The sequence below is a fragment of the Tenrec ecaudatus genome, chromosome 12, assembly GCF_050624435.1.
Source record: "Tenrec ecaudatus isolate mTenEca1 chromosome 12, mTenEca1.hap1, whole genome shotgun sequence".
Taxonomy (NCBI): Eukaryota; Metazoa; Chordata; class Mammalia; order Afrosoricida; family Tenrecidae; genus Tenrec; species Tenrec ecaudatus.
The window spans coordinates 48,443,130-48,460,022 of NC_134541.1; positions in this window are offsets into that span (position 1 = coordinate 48,443,130).

Sequence of the window (16,893 nt, forward strand, 5' to 3'; positions counted from 1 at the left end):
TTTATAAGGAGTTGACTGTACCATTGTTGCATGGGTCGTCCTTAAGCGATTAATGGAAGAACTTTGACAAGATGATATAGCTGTTCATAGCTTGACAATGAACCACCAAAAATGACTAGGGGGGTAATCTCAATCTTCTTCTTTTTAATGAATTTTTTTGGTCACTAAACACACCAAATCCATGTCAGTTTTACTTTTCCTCTTTTTCTTTTTTTTAATTTTTTTTTGCCACTCAGATAAATGTCTAGGTTTGAGGTATGTAGGATCTGGAAGGGTTTTCTTTTTAAAGAGGTATACTATATGTATTTACACGGCCCATATCAAGGAACAAAATCAAATATCCTGTTAAACTTCCCCTATATGTGGTTCTCGCTCTTTCTCCACGCCCACCCTTCCTCCCTCTCTCTTCAGTATTGTGTCCCTTCCACCTCTCTGTTCCAGCCCCAGGCCTGGCAAGCTTGTAGTCATCAAAGTCTTTCCTTTTGGTGTATAAGCCACATTTCTTTTTCTTTGTTTACCTTATAATAATGATTTTATTAAGTACTAATCTTTGTAAAATTGAGCGAATTTAGTAAACGTAATGTTCTCTAGTTTTGTCCATGCCTTGCAGTGTTTAAGTTGTTGTTATTGTTTTCTATTGATGCATAATATTCCATTGTGTAAATATACCAGACTTCATTTATCCATTCCTCTGGAACAGGGGTTTGGGTTCTTCCATGTTTTTTTGTTTGTTTTAAATACTTGGGATTTAATACATGTATCATTCCATATTTCAATCATGTCAAGTAGAATGTACAAATGCTACCACAGTCAATTTCCAGACATTCTTTTTAAACATGGACTCCTTGACATTGTCTCCCTTTTACCCCACCTCTGCCACTGTACCCCCATCCCTCTGAACCCCTTTTTCTACTTGCTGTCCCTAGGTTCATTGATCTAGGTTACATATACTGAAACAGAAAAGCATATAACACAGCTTCAAGAAGGTGATCTCCACTGATATAACACCTCTGTGATACACTCTAATTGAAACAAACAAAAAACAAAGAAAACTATACAAACCCAAAATACCAAAAAATTTGGGAACTCGATTAGGTCCAGACCTCATCAAAGGGAATATCTACTGACAAAGTGTTAACCGTTCAGGTCAGATTTATGCCTTCGATCTTCTCTACTCCCCTCATTCAAGCTCTGTTTAGAGTTTCCTCCCTCCCCTAAATGTTAGATAGGGGAGTTCTTCGGAGGCTTATTTCCTAAGTAGTTCCACAAATGACTCTCAGGCTCCCGCTGTCATCCATCACCCTCTGCACACTGGATTCTAACAATTTAGCCTCCAATACTGATTCCCCCTTCCATATAATCTGATTGTGGATTATATGGTTTCCAGTCCTTTGATGACAGATGATGGTGTGCTTCTTCCATGTGGACTTAGCTGACATCTCATTTAGATGGCTGCTTGCTTGGAGACAAGCCTTTAAGACAACAGATGCTATTTTATCTGATAGCCAGGGACCATCTAAATTCTTCACCCCATTTTGTATAGCACTCGTATCTTCTATGGTCCCTCTCCCTCAGGATGAGTATTAAGCAGGTATCCCCTAAAATGTTAGCCAGCGTATAGACTCCCCATACCACCTCCTCCAATCAGGACATATATGAAGCCTTCACTTTTGCACTGCATCTATATATACTCGAGTATAAGCTGAGTTTTTCAGCACATTTTTAAGGCAGTTTTGTGGGAAAATTAGGTGCCTCAGCTGATATTCGGGTAGCTTGTATTGAGTACATACAGTAGGTTTTGAAGTCCAGTAGTGCAAGACCATGTACTTCATTCTTCTTCTGGATGAGTTCTTTGCCACTCCTGGGTCTCCTCCCTATCCATATAAATTTGGTAATCAGTGTTTCCATTTCTTTGAGGAATTATGCTGGGATTTGGATCGGGATTGCATTGGATTTGTCGCTTGCTGTGGGCAGTATTGACATTTTCACAATCCTGAACATGGTGTACGCTTCCATTTGGGTAGCTCCCTTTTGGTTTCTTGTAGTAATGTTCTGTGGTCTTCTTCCTACCGCTCGTTCGCTCTTTTGCTTAGACTTATTCCTAGGTGTTTTAGCTCTTACAAGGTTATTGTGAATGGTACTGATTCCTTGATATTTTTTCTCTATTCCCATCACTGTTACATAAGATTTCGATTGATTTCTGCTTGGTAATCTTGTGTCCTGCTATGCTACTAAACTCCTCTATTGTTTCCAGCAATCCAGTTGTGGACCCCTTAGGATTCTCAATAAATAAAATCATATCATCTGCAAATAGCGGAAGTTTTACTTCTTCCTACCCTATCGTACATCCTTGATATCTTGCCTTTCTGTTATAGTATTGGCTAGGACTAGCAGCACATGTTGCATAGAAGTGGGGATATGGGACATCCTTGCTGGTTTCCCTTATTCAGTGGAAATGTTTTCAGCTTTTCTGAATTGAATATAATCTTGGCTATTGATTTTTCATATATGGCGTTTATTGTACTAAGGATTTTCCCTTTAAATCCTATCTTCCTGAGAGTCTACTAGCAATAGGTGTTGGATGCTATCAAATGCTTTTTCTGCATCAATTGATATGATGATATGGTTCTTTTCCTTTGTCTTGTTGATGTGGTCAATCACATTGTTTTCAAATGTTGAACCATCACTGCATCCCTGGTATGAATCCCACTTGGTCATGATGTATTATATTTTAGACAGGTAGTTGGAGTCTATTGGCCCAGATTTGGTTGAGGATATTTGCATATTTTCATGAGAGATATCAGTCTGTAATTCCCTAGCCTGGAGGAGTCCTTGCCTGATTTTTGATGTCAGGGTTATGCTGGCTTCATAGAATGAGTCTGGGAGTTTTCTGTCCCTCTCTGCATTCTGGAAGGTTTTGTGTAGGATTGGTGTCTGGTCATCTCAGAACGCTGGGTGGAATTCTCCTGTGAAGCCATCTGAACCAGGGCTATTTTTTTCAGATGGGAGTTTCTTGCTGACCTTGTCTATTTCAATTTCTGTTCAATTTCTTAATGTCCACATACATTAATTTGGGGAGAGAGTGATTTTCCAGGTATTTGTCCATGTCCTCCAAATTGTTGAAATATAATCATTTATAGTACTGCATAATTAATCTTTGTATTTCATTAGGGTCGGTAGTGACTACCCCTGATTCATCCCTAATTCTACATATTTATGCCTGCGTTCTTATTTCCTTTGTTAAGTTTGCCAGCGGTTTGTCGATTTTGTTGATCCTTCAAAGAATGAACACTTGCTCTGATGATTTTTTTCATTGTTCTTTTTTCCAGTTCATTTAACTCCACTAATTTTTATGATTTCTTTTCTTTTATGGTTAGAAGGATTATTCATTGACTCTGTTCTAGCTGCTGGAGGTGCTGACTTAAGGTGCTGACCATAATTGCCTCCTCTTTTTTCGTGTGTGCACTTATTGCCATGAAGTGACCTCTGATAACTGTCTTTGCTGCATTCCTTAGGTTTTTGATGTTGTATTGTCATTCTCATTGTTTTCTAGAAACTTCCTAATTTCATCTCTAATTTGGACTAACACCCATTCTTTATTTAGAAGAGTGTTATTGAGTTTTCGTCTCCATGTGTTTGTCTTTGTTTGTTTTTATTGCCTAGTTTGTTTTTATTGCCACTTGCTTGGTAAATCTTCTTACCATCCTTTTACTCTCAGTCTATTTTAGTCTTTGAGTTTAGATGTGTCTCAGATTGATGGATTTTTGTTGTCTAATCCAGTCTGCTACACTTTGTCTTTTAATAGGGGGATTTAAACTGTTAACATTCAATGTAATTAAAACAAAATGTAGACTAAGTGCTGTCATCTCACACTATTTGTGTTTGATATTTTCCCTTCTTCTCCTTTTACAGGGTGGTGTGTGTGTGTGTGTGTGTGTGTGTGTGTGTGTGTGTATGAGGAGTTATTTCTTGTCTTCTTTTCTCCCTTGGATCTGTAATGTTTTGGGTACTGTTTCAGTGTGTTGGCTTACGGGTGGTGTTACACTCTGTGATGGTCTCATGTTTGGGTGCTGTGGGTGTTAGTTTTAGGCACATAAAGAACTGGAAAGTAATATTTGTAATGCTTGTTTCATTTATACGGATTCTCTCAATATTTACTCATTTCAGAAAACTTAAATTTTTCCCTCAAATGTGATGGAGAGCTTTGCTGGATATAAGATTCTTGGATTGTTGTTGTTGTCTTTGAACTTTCAGAATGCATTGCTCCAATTTCTTCTTTCCGACCTGGTCTCTGTGGAGAAGTCTGAGCTTCTTCTTATCTGCGTATTTTACATGTAACTGCTTTTTCTCTGTAGCTGATCTCATGATTCTCTCCTTTTCCTTGAAATTGGATAATGTGATTACTATCTGTCTTAATGTTTTTGGGAGTATTTAAGTTTATTGGTATTTTCTCTGCTTCCTGGATTGTCATCGTTTGCTCCTTTGTGATACTGGGGAGATGTTCTCCCAAGAATATCTTACTGTTTTGATTGTAGGCTTATTTATTTCTTCCTGCTCGGGGATCCCAATAATGCAAATATTGTTTTGCTTCATGCAATCCCAACATCACCCTCAGGCTTCCTTCAGATTATTTTGCTCTTTTGGTTTGAGTGTTCCTCTCATTTGCTAATTCTGCTTGGTTGTCTTCAAGATGACTAATTTGGTTTTCCACTTCTTCCATTCTACTGGTGAGAGCATTCAATTTTTTCTTCATTTCTGCTACATCATTACTTAATTCCTTGATTTCCCTTTAGTATCAGTATTCTAGTATCTCCATTTTTTCATCAGTTTTCATGATTGATCCCCTAATTTCTTGTACAGCCCTCTTCAGCATTCTTATGCATTCTGTCTCTGGCAGTTCACGGGCTGCTTCTTCTGTGTAAACTGTAGGGTTTGGGTTATCTTTATTAGTGCACTTTTGTTTCTCTACATTGTTTATGGTAGCTGCTGCTGTTGGCTATTATTTGTATCGCATCTTAGTTGAGTTGAGGGGTTATGTAGTCCTCTGGTATGTGTAGGGGAGAGGGGCTGGTCCTTTAGGTTAGGAGAGGGTCAGATAGGTGTTGGAAAATGTATTGTGTATAGATGAGGATAGAGTGTTAGTTGGGTGTGTAGGGGGATTCGGGTATAGGTGTTTAGAAGTAGGTTTTAAGTGGTGGTATTAATCAGGAAGCCTTTTTGTTAAGAATAGTAATTTTCAATGAATTGGAGGAGAGGGTTATGGGAGACGTGACTTTATTTGATAAGTTAAATGAGAATGTGTGTTACCGAGGTGGAGGGAACAGGTTCCAGGGGTTCTGGTGGTTGGGGTACGTGAGAGGTACATTGGATGTACCAGGGTCAATTTGTCAGCCCTGTATATTGTGTAGGGAGAGCACAGTCCTTCCATTACTGTGCTTATAACAGTGGAGTCCTGCGTGACTTAGTACTTTCCACTCCTTATGTGCAGTCTTAGGGTGGAGATGAGCTAATTTAGTAGATGCCCCGGGTAAGAGCGGGCTTCCAATCAGAGGGCACTATAACTAGGCCCTGATGCTGCAGGCTACCTAGCCAGCAGCAGGCAAGCTACTGAGAAAGCTGGAAATGCTGGGATTCATTTCCTCAGGTGGTTCCAGGTGTTTTGTGTTCCCTTCCTCAAAAAGAGAATTAGAAACAGATCTAACAATCTCCTGGAGCCCACTGAGCTGTGGGTTCCAGCCTTGCTTCCAGGAGTCTGCTAAGGCATCTATGAGATTCTCCAGGGATAAGGTGTCCTGGGTCCCCTCCCCATACTGGCACCACCAAACGGGTGTGGGAAAGGAGAGGGAATAGACTGGAAGTTGCCACCCCACCAATAAGTCATGGGAGGTCAGGCACTGTGAGAAAGGGATCCACAAGTGATGAGCATGGCTACACTCTCCACAGGAAAACTGACAAGAGAACTCCCCTGGCCCCAACTCAACACTCTCACCTGTAAATCCCGTAACCACACAGCAGCTCTTCATGCAGATCCTGCATCAATGCCATCTCTCCAGTGCAAATTTACCATGTTTTTGCTAGTATGCAAATTTCTTCAATAAACATTGTTGTGTATTGTTCTGTTTGTTATACTCTTGATTTCTTTAGGGTATCCACCCAGAAGAGATTACTGGAACATAAGGTACTTGTATTTGCATTAGTTTACGGAAGTGTCATACTGATTTCCAGTACTGGTTGTGCAGCTCTACAGTCCCATTAGCAATGTAAAGGCATTCGGTTCTCTCTGCAACCTCTCCATCCTTTACTATGTTGTTTTATTGAAGATTGCTAAAAGTGTCAATGTGAGGTGGCATCTCACTGCTATTTTAATTTGTATTTCTCTTATTACCAATGAACACAAGCATTTCTTCATATAGTTATTGGCTTCCTGGGTCTTTGGTAAATTGTCTATTCATGTTTTGGGACCACTTTTTGATTGGGCTATTTGTGTTTTCCTTGTTAACATATTGTAGTTTTCAATAGATTTTTGACATTAGTACTTTATCTGATGTTTTATTAGTGAATATGTTTTCCCAATCCACAGGTTCTCTGCTAACTCTTTTGATGAGATCTTTTGATATGCATAAATGTTGTCTTTTTAGTAGATTCCAGTTCTTTGTTTTGTCTTCTATAGTGTGAATATTTTTCATTATGTTTTTTAGTATGGATTTTGCACTCTATCAGGGTTCTAAAGTTTGTCCATATTTTTTCCTTAACATTCTTTATGATTAGGTGGTTTATATTTAGGTCTTTGATACATCTTCAGTTCATTTTTTTTATATGGCGTGAGGAATGGGTGCTGTTTTATTCCATTGAAGGTGGGATGACCCAGTTTTTCCAGCACCATTTGTTGAAAAAGCTACCTCTTCCCCACTTACTGTGTTTCAGTCCTTTATCAAACGTTAAGTATTTCTAGACACTTGGTTGTATTTCTGGGTTCTCAATTATAATCCACTGGTATTCATATCCCTCACTATATTAGAACTAGGCTGTTTGGATGAACTTGGCTATGATTTTAAAGACTGAGTGTGAAAGACTTACTTCATTTCTATTTTTAATAGTGTTTTATTTATCCTAGGTTTCTTTCCTTTTCATATAAAGCTGGTGGTTAGTTTTTCCATTTCTTTGAAGAATTGTTGTGGAATTTAGATCAGAATTGCATTGAATTTTTAAAGTATTTTTGGTAATAGAGACATTTTTACAATATTTAATATGCTATCAAGAGTACGGTAGGTGGTTCCATTTGCATGTAAGTTTCCTTTGGTTTCTTGTAAGATTGTTTTGTAGTTTTCCTTGTATAAGTCTCTTGTTTCTCTGGTAAAGTTTATTCCTCAATATTTTTTGTGTGTAGTTATTATAAATGTTATTGTTATTTTGATATCTTTTCAGTATTATCATCATAATTAATATACAAGAATCCAACAGATTTTTATATGTTGATATTATAGCCTACTACACTGCCAAAATTTTCAATTAGTTCAAGCAATTTTTATTCGAATATTTGGGTTTCTATATTTAGGATTCTGTCAGTTCAAAAAAAATATTTTTATTTCTTCTGTGCTTATGTGGATATGTTTAACATCTTTTTGATGTCTTATAATTTTGATAAAAGTTCCAAGACTTTATTAAATAAAAATGGTCATAATGGGCAATCTTGTCTAGTTCCCATTTGAAGACAAAATTGTTTCAATTTCTCTCCACTGATGCATACTATTGGATTCACATGCATGTTGAAAAATTTCCCCTCTAGTTTTATTTTATTGAGTATTTTTATTAGGAATAGATATTGAATTGTATCAAATGCCTTTTCTGCATCCGTTGATATATGATACTGTTCTTTATTTTGTTTATGTGGAGAATTACAGTAATTATTTATCTAATACTAAACCATCCTTGCATATCTGGTATGAATCCCACTTAATACAGATGCATTATTCTTTTCATGCTTTGTTGAATTCAATTGGCTAGGATTTTATTACACATCTTGGCATCTATATTCACTAGATATATTGGTTTTAATTTTCACTTCTGGTGATGTCTTTGCCTGATTTAGGTATCAGAGTTATAATTGCTTCATAAAATGAGTTTGGTAGTATATTGTCCATTTGTATATGACACAATAGACAAGGGTCTCATGATCAAAATCTGTAAATTCTGCAACACGTGATTAACAAAAAAAGTAACAAATTATTTTAAAAGTGAACAAAATACATGAAGAGACATTCACTAATACAAACACTCAAATGGCCAATAAACATGAAAAAATGTTAATTCTCATTAGCCATCTGGGAGACGCAAATGAAATCTACAGTGCGGTAGAATCACCCACTCCGTGCTCCCATTGTGAGATCAGAAAATCGAGAGAGAAGGAGGCAATCTTGGGAAACCAGGTGCTAGGAATACAATACCAGTATCCCAGTGTTCTTGGTTCAGATTCCACTCCTTCTAATTTGGGCCCCTGGATTGATCTGAGAGCTCTCTCTAACTTCACCGCGCCTGCCCATGGGCTTCCCACATCCCTCACATGGGCCGGTGGTGCAGTGTGCGCAACCCCTCCATCACCCTCGATCTGTAACCCACAAGCGTTTTCTAATTATGACTGGGTCATGAGGCCAGCCCCTCAGAGAGCCTCCTAACGCCAGCCCGCCCCCCACCCCAGGGCTCACCCCAGCGCTTCCTTCTCTGTATGCACATTCTAGTGCATTACCTCACCCCTCCCTTCCGCGGACCAGAGGGATGGTTTGGCTGTCCTATTCCCTCTTCACCCCAGCTTCACGTATGGCCCCCAGCGTGGTATAATGAAAGATAATTAGACACAAATTTACCAACATCAGAGAGCAGCCTCTGCCTAGAGGAAGCCTCTGGGTCATTTACCCAGAGCAGATGCCTGGATCACAGCCCTCCAAGCTGTGTGGAAGTCAGCCTACAGGGCACCAAATTGTTGAAGACACTGCTGGTTAGATGGGCCCCTCAAGGCTGAGGACACTCAAAATGTGGCTGAAGAGGCAATGATTTCTTGGAGAGGAACCATCAGAAAAGCCTGTGTGAAGGGAGACTTCAGGATCTTCATTTGCTGATGGGGCATGACTCAAGATCAAGAGAAACAGCTTATAAAATCTTCTAGGGATTGGAACTTGGAAATTGTAATTTGCCTAAGTATAAATGTAGGCAAAAAGGGAGTGGTCAAAAATGAAGTAGAATACATGAAAATCAATATCCTAAGCATTGGTGAGCGAAAATGAACTAGTATTGGCCATTTTTTTAAAACGTTTTATTAGGGGCTCATACAACTCTTATCACAGTCCATACATATACATACATCAATTGTATAAAGCACATCTGCACATTCTCTGCCCTAATCATTTTCTTTTCTTTCTTTCTTTTTTTACATTTTATTAGGGACTCATACAACTCTTATCACAATCCACACATATACATACATCAATTGTATAAAGCACATCCATACATTCCCCATCCCAATCATTCTCAAAGCATTTTCTCTCCACTTAAGCCCTTTGCATCAGGTCCTCTTTTTTTCCCCCTCCCTCCCCAGTATTGGCCATTTTGAATCAGAAAATCATATGATTGATTTTGCCAGGAATAACTTAATCAAGAGGAATGGCATAACATTCATTGTCAGAAAGGATCTTGGTAAATCCATCAAGAAGTACAAAGCTATCTGTGATCAGATATATCTATCCACCTTCAAGGAGATTCAATCAATAAAATTATTAAAATTTATGCACCAACCACAAAAGCTAGTAATGAAGAAATTAAAGAATTCTACCACTGACTTCTGTCTGAAATTGATCAAACATGCATCAAGATGCATGGATATGTATTGGTGGTTAGAATGCAAAATTTGGAACAAAAGAGGTAGGAATAATAGATGGGGAAAATGGACTTGGTGATAGGAATGACGCTGGAGATCACCACGATATAGTTTTGCAAAAGCAGTGATTTGTTCATAAAAAAGTACCTTTCTTCACCAACACAAAAAGTGACTATACACGTAGACTTTGACAGAAAAAAATCAAATTGCCTACACCTGTGGGAAAACACAATGGAGAAACAGCTAAAACCAGACTAGGGGCTGACTGAAACAGACCCTCAATTGCTCATACATAATTTCAGGTTGAAGCTAAAGAAAATTAAAACAAGTCCACAGGAGCCAAAATTTGACTTTGAATCTATCGCTCCTGAATTTTGAGAACATATCAAAACAGATTTGACGCCTTGAACACTAATGACAGAAGGCTTGATGAGGTGTGGGAGGACATCATTCATGAAGAAAGCAAAAGGTCTTTAAAAAGACAGGAAAGATCACACAGTGTAAGACATAAAAAAATAATAATTTATAAATTATCTAGGGTTCATGAGGGAGGGGGAAGCAAGGAGGGAAGGGAAAAACGAGGAGCTGTTACCAAGGGCTCAAGTAGAAAGCAAATGGTTTGAGAATGATGATGGCAACAAGTGTACAAATGCACTTGACACAATGGATGGAAGTATGGATTGTGATAAGAGTTGTATGAGCCCCCAATAAAATGATTTAAAAATAAAATAAATAAATGATAAAATGAAAAGATAGGAAAGAAAGAAAAGATCAATGTGGATGTGAGGAGAGACTTGGAAACTTGCTCTGAATCATAGAGTAGCTAAAGCAAATGGAAGAAAGGATGAAGTCAAGGAGTTGAATAGAAAACTTCAAAGGGAAGCTTGAGAAGACAAAGCCATATATTTTAATGAAATGTCCAAAGACCTAGAATTAAACCAAAAGGAAAGAAGACACTCAGCATATCTGAAACAGAAAGAACTCAAGAAAAAAATTCAAATTTTAAATTGCAATTTTGAAAGATTCTACAGACAAAATATTGAATGATGCAGGAAACAGCAGGAGATGATGGAAATAATACACAATCACTGTACCAGAATTAATTAGTAGACATTTCAGGAGGTAGCATATGGGCAAGAACCAATGGTGCTAAAGGAAGAACTTCAAGCTGCATTGAATGAATTATCCAAAAACAAAGATCTAGGAATTGATGGAATATCCTTTGAAATGTTTAGAAAGATAAAGAAACACTGAAAGCCCTTACTTGTCTACCCAGGAAATTTGGAAGAAGCTACCTGGCCAACTGACTGGATGAGAGTTTTATATGTGCCCATTCCAAAGAAGATGACCCAGCAGAATGATCAAACGACAGAACAATATCATTGGTGGCACACACCACCACCAGAAGCTTAGGCCAGATTCAGAAGAGGACTTGGAACAAGGGATGTCGTTGCTGATGGCAGATGGATCTTGGCTCAAAGCAGAGACTACCAGGAAGATATTTATTTATGTTTCTTTGAGTATGCCAATGCATTCCACTGTGTGGACCATAATAAATTGTTGATAACCTTGAGAAGAATGGGAATTCTGGAACATTTCACTGTGCTCAAGTGGAACTTGCACATGGATCAAGAAGCAGTTGTACAAACAGAACAAGAGAATGTTGCATTATTTAAAAATCAGCAAAAGTGTGGATAAGAGTTATATCCTCTCACCATGTGTGTCCAATCTATCTGCTGAGCAAATCACCAGGAAGTCTGGGCTGCATGAAGAAGAGTGTCACACAAGGATTGGAGGAAGACTTATTAACAACCTGCAGTATGCAGATCACACAATCTTGCCGAAAGTGAGGAGGATGTGAAGCATTTGCTGATGAATGAAGATCAAGGATTGTAGCCTTCTTTATGAATTTCAATTCAGTTTAAGGAAGAACAAAATCCTCACAATTAAACCAATGATAAATGGAGAAAAAGTTTAAAGGTGTCAAAGATTTTGTCTTACTTGACTCCAAAATCAATGCTTATGGAAGCAGCAGTCAGGAGATCAAAAAAATGTATTGCATTAGGTAAATCTGCTACAAAATAAAACCTCTTTGAAGAGCAAGAGGAACAAGGTGCACCTGACCCAAGTCATGTTATTCTCCATTGCATCATGTGGATATGAAAGTTGGACACTGAATAATGAAGATCGTAGAAGAAGAGATGCATTTAAATTTTAGTTCTGGAGAAGAATATCAAAGTTCCATGGACTGCTTAAATGGCAAACAGATCTGAATTGGAAAAAGTAAGACCAGAGCGCTTCTTAGAGACAAGGATGGAGAAGGACATCATGTTTGGTAAAGTGAAGGGGTGATGAAAAAAAGGAAGTCCTTTAATGAAATGATTGACACAGTGGCTGCCTCAATGGGCTCAAGAGTAGGAACAAATGTAAGGATGGTGCAGAGCCATGCAGTGTTTTGTTCCATGGGGAATAGGATTGCTATGGGTCAGACCACTCCATGGCATCTAGTAATTGTGTGTGTGTGTGTGTATAGATAGATGGATAGAATTTTACAAGCATTCAAATTAAGATTTGAAAAAAGAAAAAGATCAAAAGAATAAAAACCACAGATGTTTAATAAACTAAAAAAGCCTTTAAACAGTGAAATATTAAAAATGATTATATTAGTTGGTTCTGTGAAAAAATCCATTAAAATAGATCAATTAACTATCAATTAAAATAGATCAGTAACCATCATGAATAAATTAAGAAGTAGTGGATATAAAAACGTCAAGTGTAATTAAATCTCAGGCATAAGAAATACATCAAATAAATTGGAGGGTTTTATTTTGTTATGTTTAATAAATGGCCAAAGTCGAATACAACATAGAACACTAAGTGACAACAGAAAATTAGAAAAGATGGCACAATTTTCCCAGGCTCCCTCTTTTCTCCAAAATATTTGGGAAAACTCAGACAATATTCTTATTTTACTGTTATTTCATTTCTTTTCAAAATAAATCACACCTTTTTTCACTTATTTGTATCATAAGGAATATTTTGTCAATTGAGGATGTTCCCAGTGTTTAAGAGTAATATTCCACAGGGCCTCCTAGGGAAGAAGCACACTAGCCTGGCTGATCATGAGGTGTTGATGGAATCAGGTAATAAGCACAAGAAACCCCAAAACAAACAAAAACACATTTTGTTGAGCAGGAGAAGGGTCAGAACAGAGACCCAAAACCCATCTGTAGACAATAGGACATCCCTCACAGAAGGGTCATAAGGAAGGGATGAGTCAGCCACGGCGCAGTATAGCTTTGATGAAACACACATTATTCCTCTGGGTTTTTTTGGTTTTCTCACCCCCAACCTTCATGACTCCAGTTCTGTCTTTCAGTTCTGGCTAGACCGGAACATGTACAGTGGTACAAATAAGAGCTCACAACACACGGGATCCAGGTCAGATAAACCCCTCAGGAACAGAAATGGGAGTAGAGACACTAGGAGGGTAGGGGGTAGGTAAGGGGAGGAGGGGAGGAAGAGGGAACCGGAAAACAGATCACAATGATCAACGAATAACCACCCCCACCCCTCCAGAGGGACGAACAACAGAAACGTGGGTGAACAAGGCAGCAGTTGGTGTCAGATATGAAAACAATAATAATTTATAATTTATCAAGTGGGCACAAGGGTAGAAGGGGGAGGGAGGGAAAAAAGAGGAACTGATACCAAGAGCTCAATTGAAAGTAAACTTAGAAAATAATGATGGCAACGTATGTTCAAATATGCTTGATACAATTGATGTAGGGAATGTTATAAGAGCTGTGAGAGTCCCCAATAATATGAACTTTTTTAAAAGAAGAGTAATATTCTATCATGTGGCTATAATTTGTATTATCACTTCCCCAATCCACCACACCCAGGTTACCTAATTAAAATGGCACTACAATAAAAACTGGTGGTTGTAAATTTTTATCTACATCAGGGTATATTTGCAGAAGAGGATTTCCAGGGTTAAATATCATACACATTGATATCACTAAATTGCTTTGCAGAATTGTACTAATGGCAATTATGAGAATTTCCATTTTGTAGAACTCATTGACCCTGCGCGCCATATGAGTATAAACACTCTTTCAATGGTGTCAGTGTGAGGAAGGTGTCATGATGATGTTAATTGGCATTTCTTCACCCACAATGAAGGTGGGCAGATTTTTCTTAGAGTTTTATAATTCCCCAATGTGAACTTATCTGTTTATAAATTTTGATCATTTATGAATTGGGATTTTTATTTAATTGCTGTTAGTAATCTCTTTATGGTAAGTATATTATACTTTTGTCATTTTTGTTGATAATTTTATATTTATGTTTGCCTTATAATTTTGATTGTGATACTTTCTGATACACAGATTTCTTTTTATGTTTCTCAGCAATTAAATATCTCCCTCTATGTTACCTTACATTAACTTTGGATTGATGGTTATTGTTTTTGCTTGCCAAGCATCGAGTCTTACTTTTCCAATACAGTGTTTCCCAGTGAGGTTGATACCGCCCCCTGGGGTGCACTTGGAACAAAAGCAGATACCCTCAATTATGGGCTATAATACGAATGTTTGTGTGGGGGGTTGGGGTGCTGAATAAAATTTTTTTCTGAAAAGGGAGCAAGCAAGTAAGGCACGGTAACCTATGATAGAAAACTCCTAGTATGTGTTTCGTGGGGCTGACCATCCACCTCGGTTCTTAAACCTGTGGGGCAAACACAGTACCCAGGCTTCCAGGACGGATGATCCCTTTAGGACCAGTGGTGAGAGTGGCGATAACCGGAGGGTGGGGAAAGGCTGGGGTGGAAAGGTGAAACCAATTACAAGCATCTACATATAACCTCCTCCTTGGGGGACAGAAACAGAAAAGTGGGTGAAGGGAGACATCGGGCAGTGTAAGATATGACAAAATAATAATTTATAAATTATCAAGGGCTCATGAGGGAGTGGGGAGCGGGGAGGGAGTGGGGGAAATGAGGAGTTGATGCCAGGGGCTTACTTGGAGAGTAAATGTTTTGAAAATGATGAGGGTAACGAATATACAAATGTGCTTTATACAATTGAGGTATAAATTGTCTGTGATAAGAGTTGTATGAGCCCCCAATAAAATGATTTATATATATAGCACCCAGGCTGACCAATCATAAGATTTCATCTGCTTGTCCTCCACAATTGGGTTACAGAGCCAATGTGATTCCAACATGACCAGTTAGGTCTTCACGATCAGAAAACAGAAAAATCGCATAGTCACAGGGAGCACATAAAAGTTTAGCAGACTTTCTCTGATTCCCAAATAGGAGTAAATAAATCCCCTTATGAGCAGGTTTGAGTTAAGTATAACTGAATGACTTTCCAATTCTCTCAAAGACCAAAATTTTAACAATGTCTAGCATGTCCCATATCATGCTACTCAACTTGATGGAGAAAGTGAAAGATTAACCTATTGTTAATCAAACTACTAGAAATATAACGTAATTTGAATTTAGTTTCTTAAAAATCTAAAATGTGTCAGCTTCTTCCCTTGCAGTAAAAATTTCTTTTTGAACTCAATCAGTAGGAGTGTTCCAAGTATGGAAGGAAACCAGGAAGACTGTTAAGGAGTCAGACATGGAAGCATCCTCCCATTTAGATAAGTAAGGGGATGGTGGTCTAATAGCCCCTGATGAAAGTAGTTATAGATAATTTCCTAATGATCATTTAAAAACCTGCCTTCTTAGAGTATCAGTTGTATTCTGTGATCATTGTAAAAACCTGCTTTGGTTACATAGTTTAAAGAGTAGAACTTGCTTGCTTTTCAATGGATATTTGAAGCAGTTTGGAGGTGGCAACCCTGCAGTTGCTCATGAACCTGAAGAACAAGCGCACTCGCTCGATGTCTGCTGGGAGGTGCTGAGACACGCACGTGAGAGCAGCAAGACTAGAAGCTACATCTAGTTCACTAGTCTGGCTTTCGTTGACAAATGTCTGGGTCATTCTTTTTATTTGGCTCCTGTGTTTCTATTATTTACTTGGGAGATATATAAAATATTACCCTTTTAGTTTGAAGTAGAAGAATCACCAAATAGTGCATGACAGAGGAAACAGGCAAATTATTTTATTAAGAAAGGGGGAACCGATTACAAGGATCAACATATAACTGTTAGGCAGCTTAGCCTAGGGATTGGGGTGTCCATTGACGCATGCCCAGGAGAGCCAGCACAGGACAAAGCTGGATTTTCCCACAGGTGGGCACGGATGGGCGTTAAACCTGGAGCGGCCCACCTGGGCCAGGTGATTGCAATTCAGCCAATATGACCGACCTGGGGTCGTTCACCACGCCTCCCCCGGGAACCCTTGAAAAGGCAGGAACAGAGAGGGAGAGGGGCTTGTCTGGTCATCTTTGTGGGAGAAAAACTTGGGAGAGAGATCTTCGCGTGACCCTGAGCAGTCTCTGCCAGGCCGCATGGTCAAAAGGAATCCTATGGGTGCCGCGTAAAACCTGAAGCTTCTTTTAACGCTCATTAAATTCACGTGGATCACGAGCCCGGCTTCAGCGTAAAATCTTTCTCATGTGGAGCCAAGGGCCGAGGCTGAAATCTAGCCAGGAGAGAAAGACCTAACATAACCTCCTCCCTGGGGGACAGACAACAGAAAAGTGGGTGAAGGGAGACTTCGGACAGGGTAAGATATGACAAAATACTACTAACAATTTATGAATTATCAAGGGTGAGGGAGGAAGTGAGGGAGGGAGGAATGAATGAGGCGGGAGGGGGGAGATGAGGAGCTGATATCAAGGGCTCAAGTTGAAAGCAAATTTTTTGAGAAGGATGATGGCAGCAAATGTACAAATGTACTTGACACAATGGATAGATACATGGATTGTGATAAGAGTTGTACAAGCACTCAATAAAATGATTTTTAAATGACAGAGGAAATAAGCAAGATTGTATAAATATCAAATGCCATAATAAATGTGAAACTGTTTTAGTATAGAGGTTTAGTCCAAGGTGGGATTTTTATTTT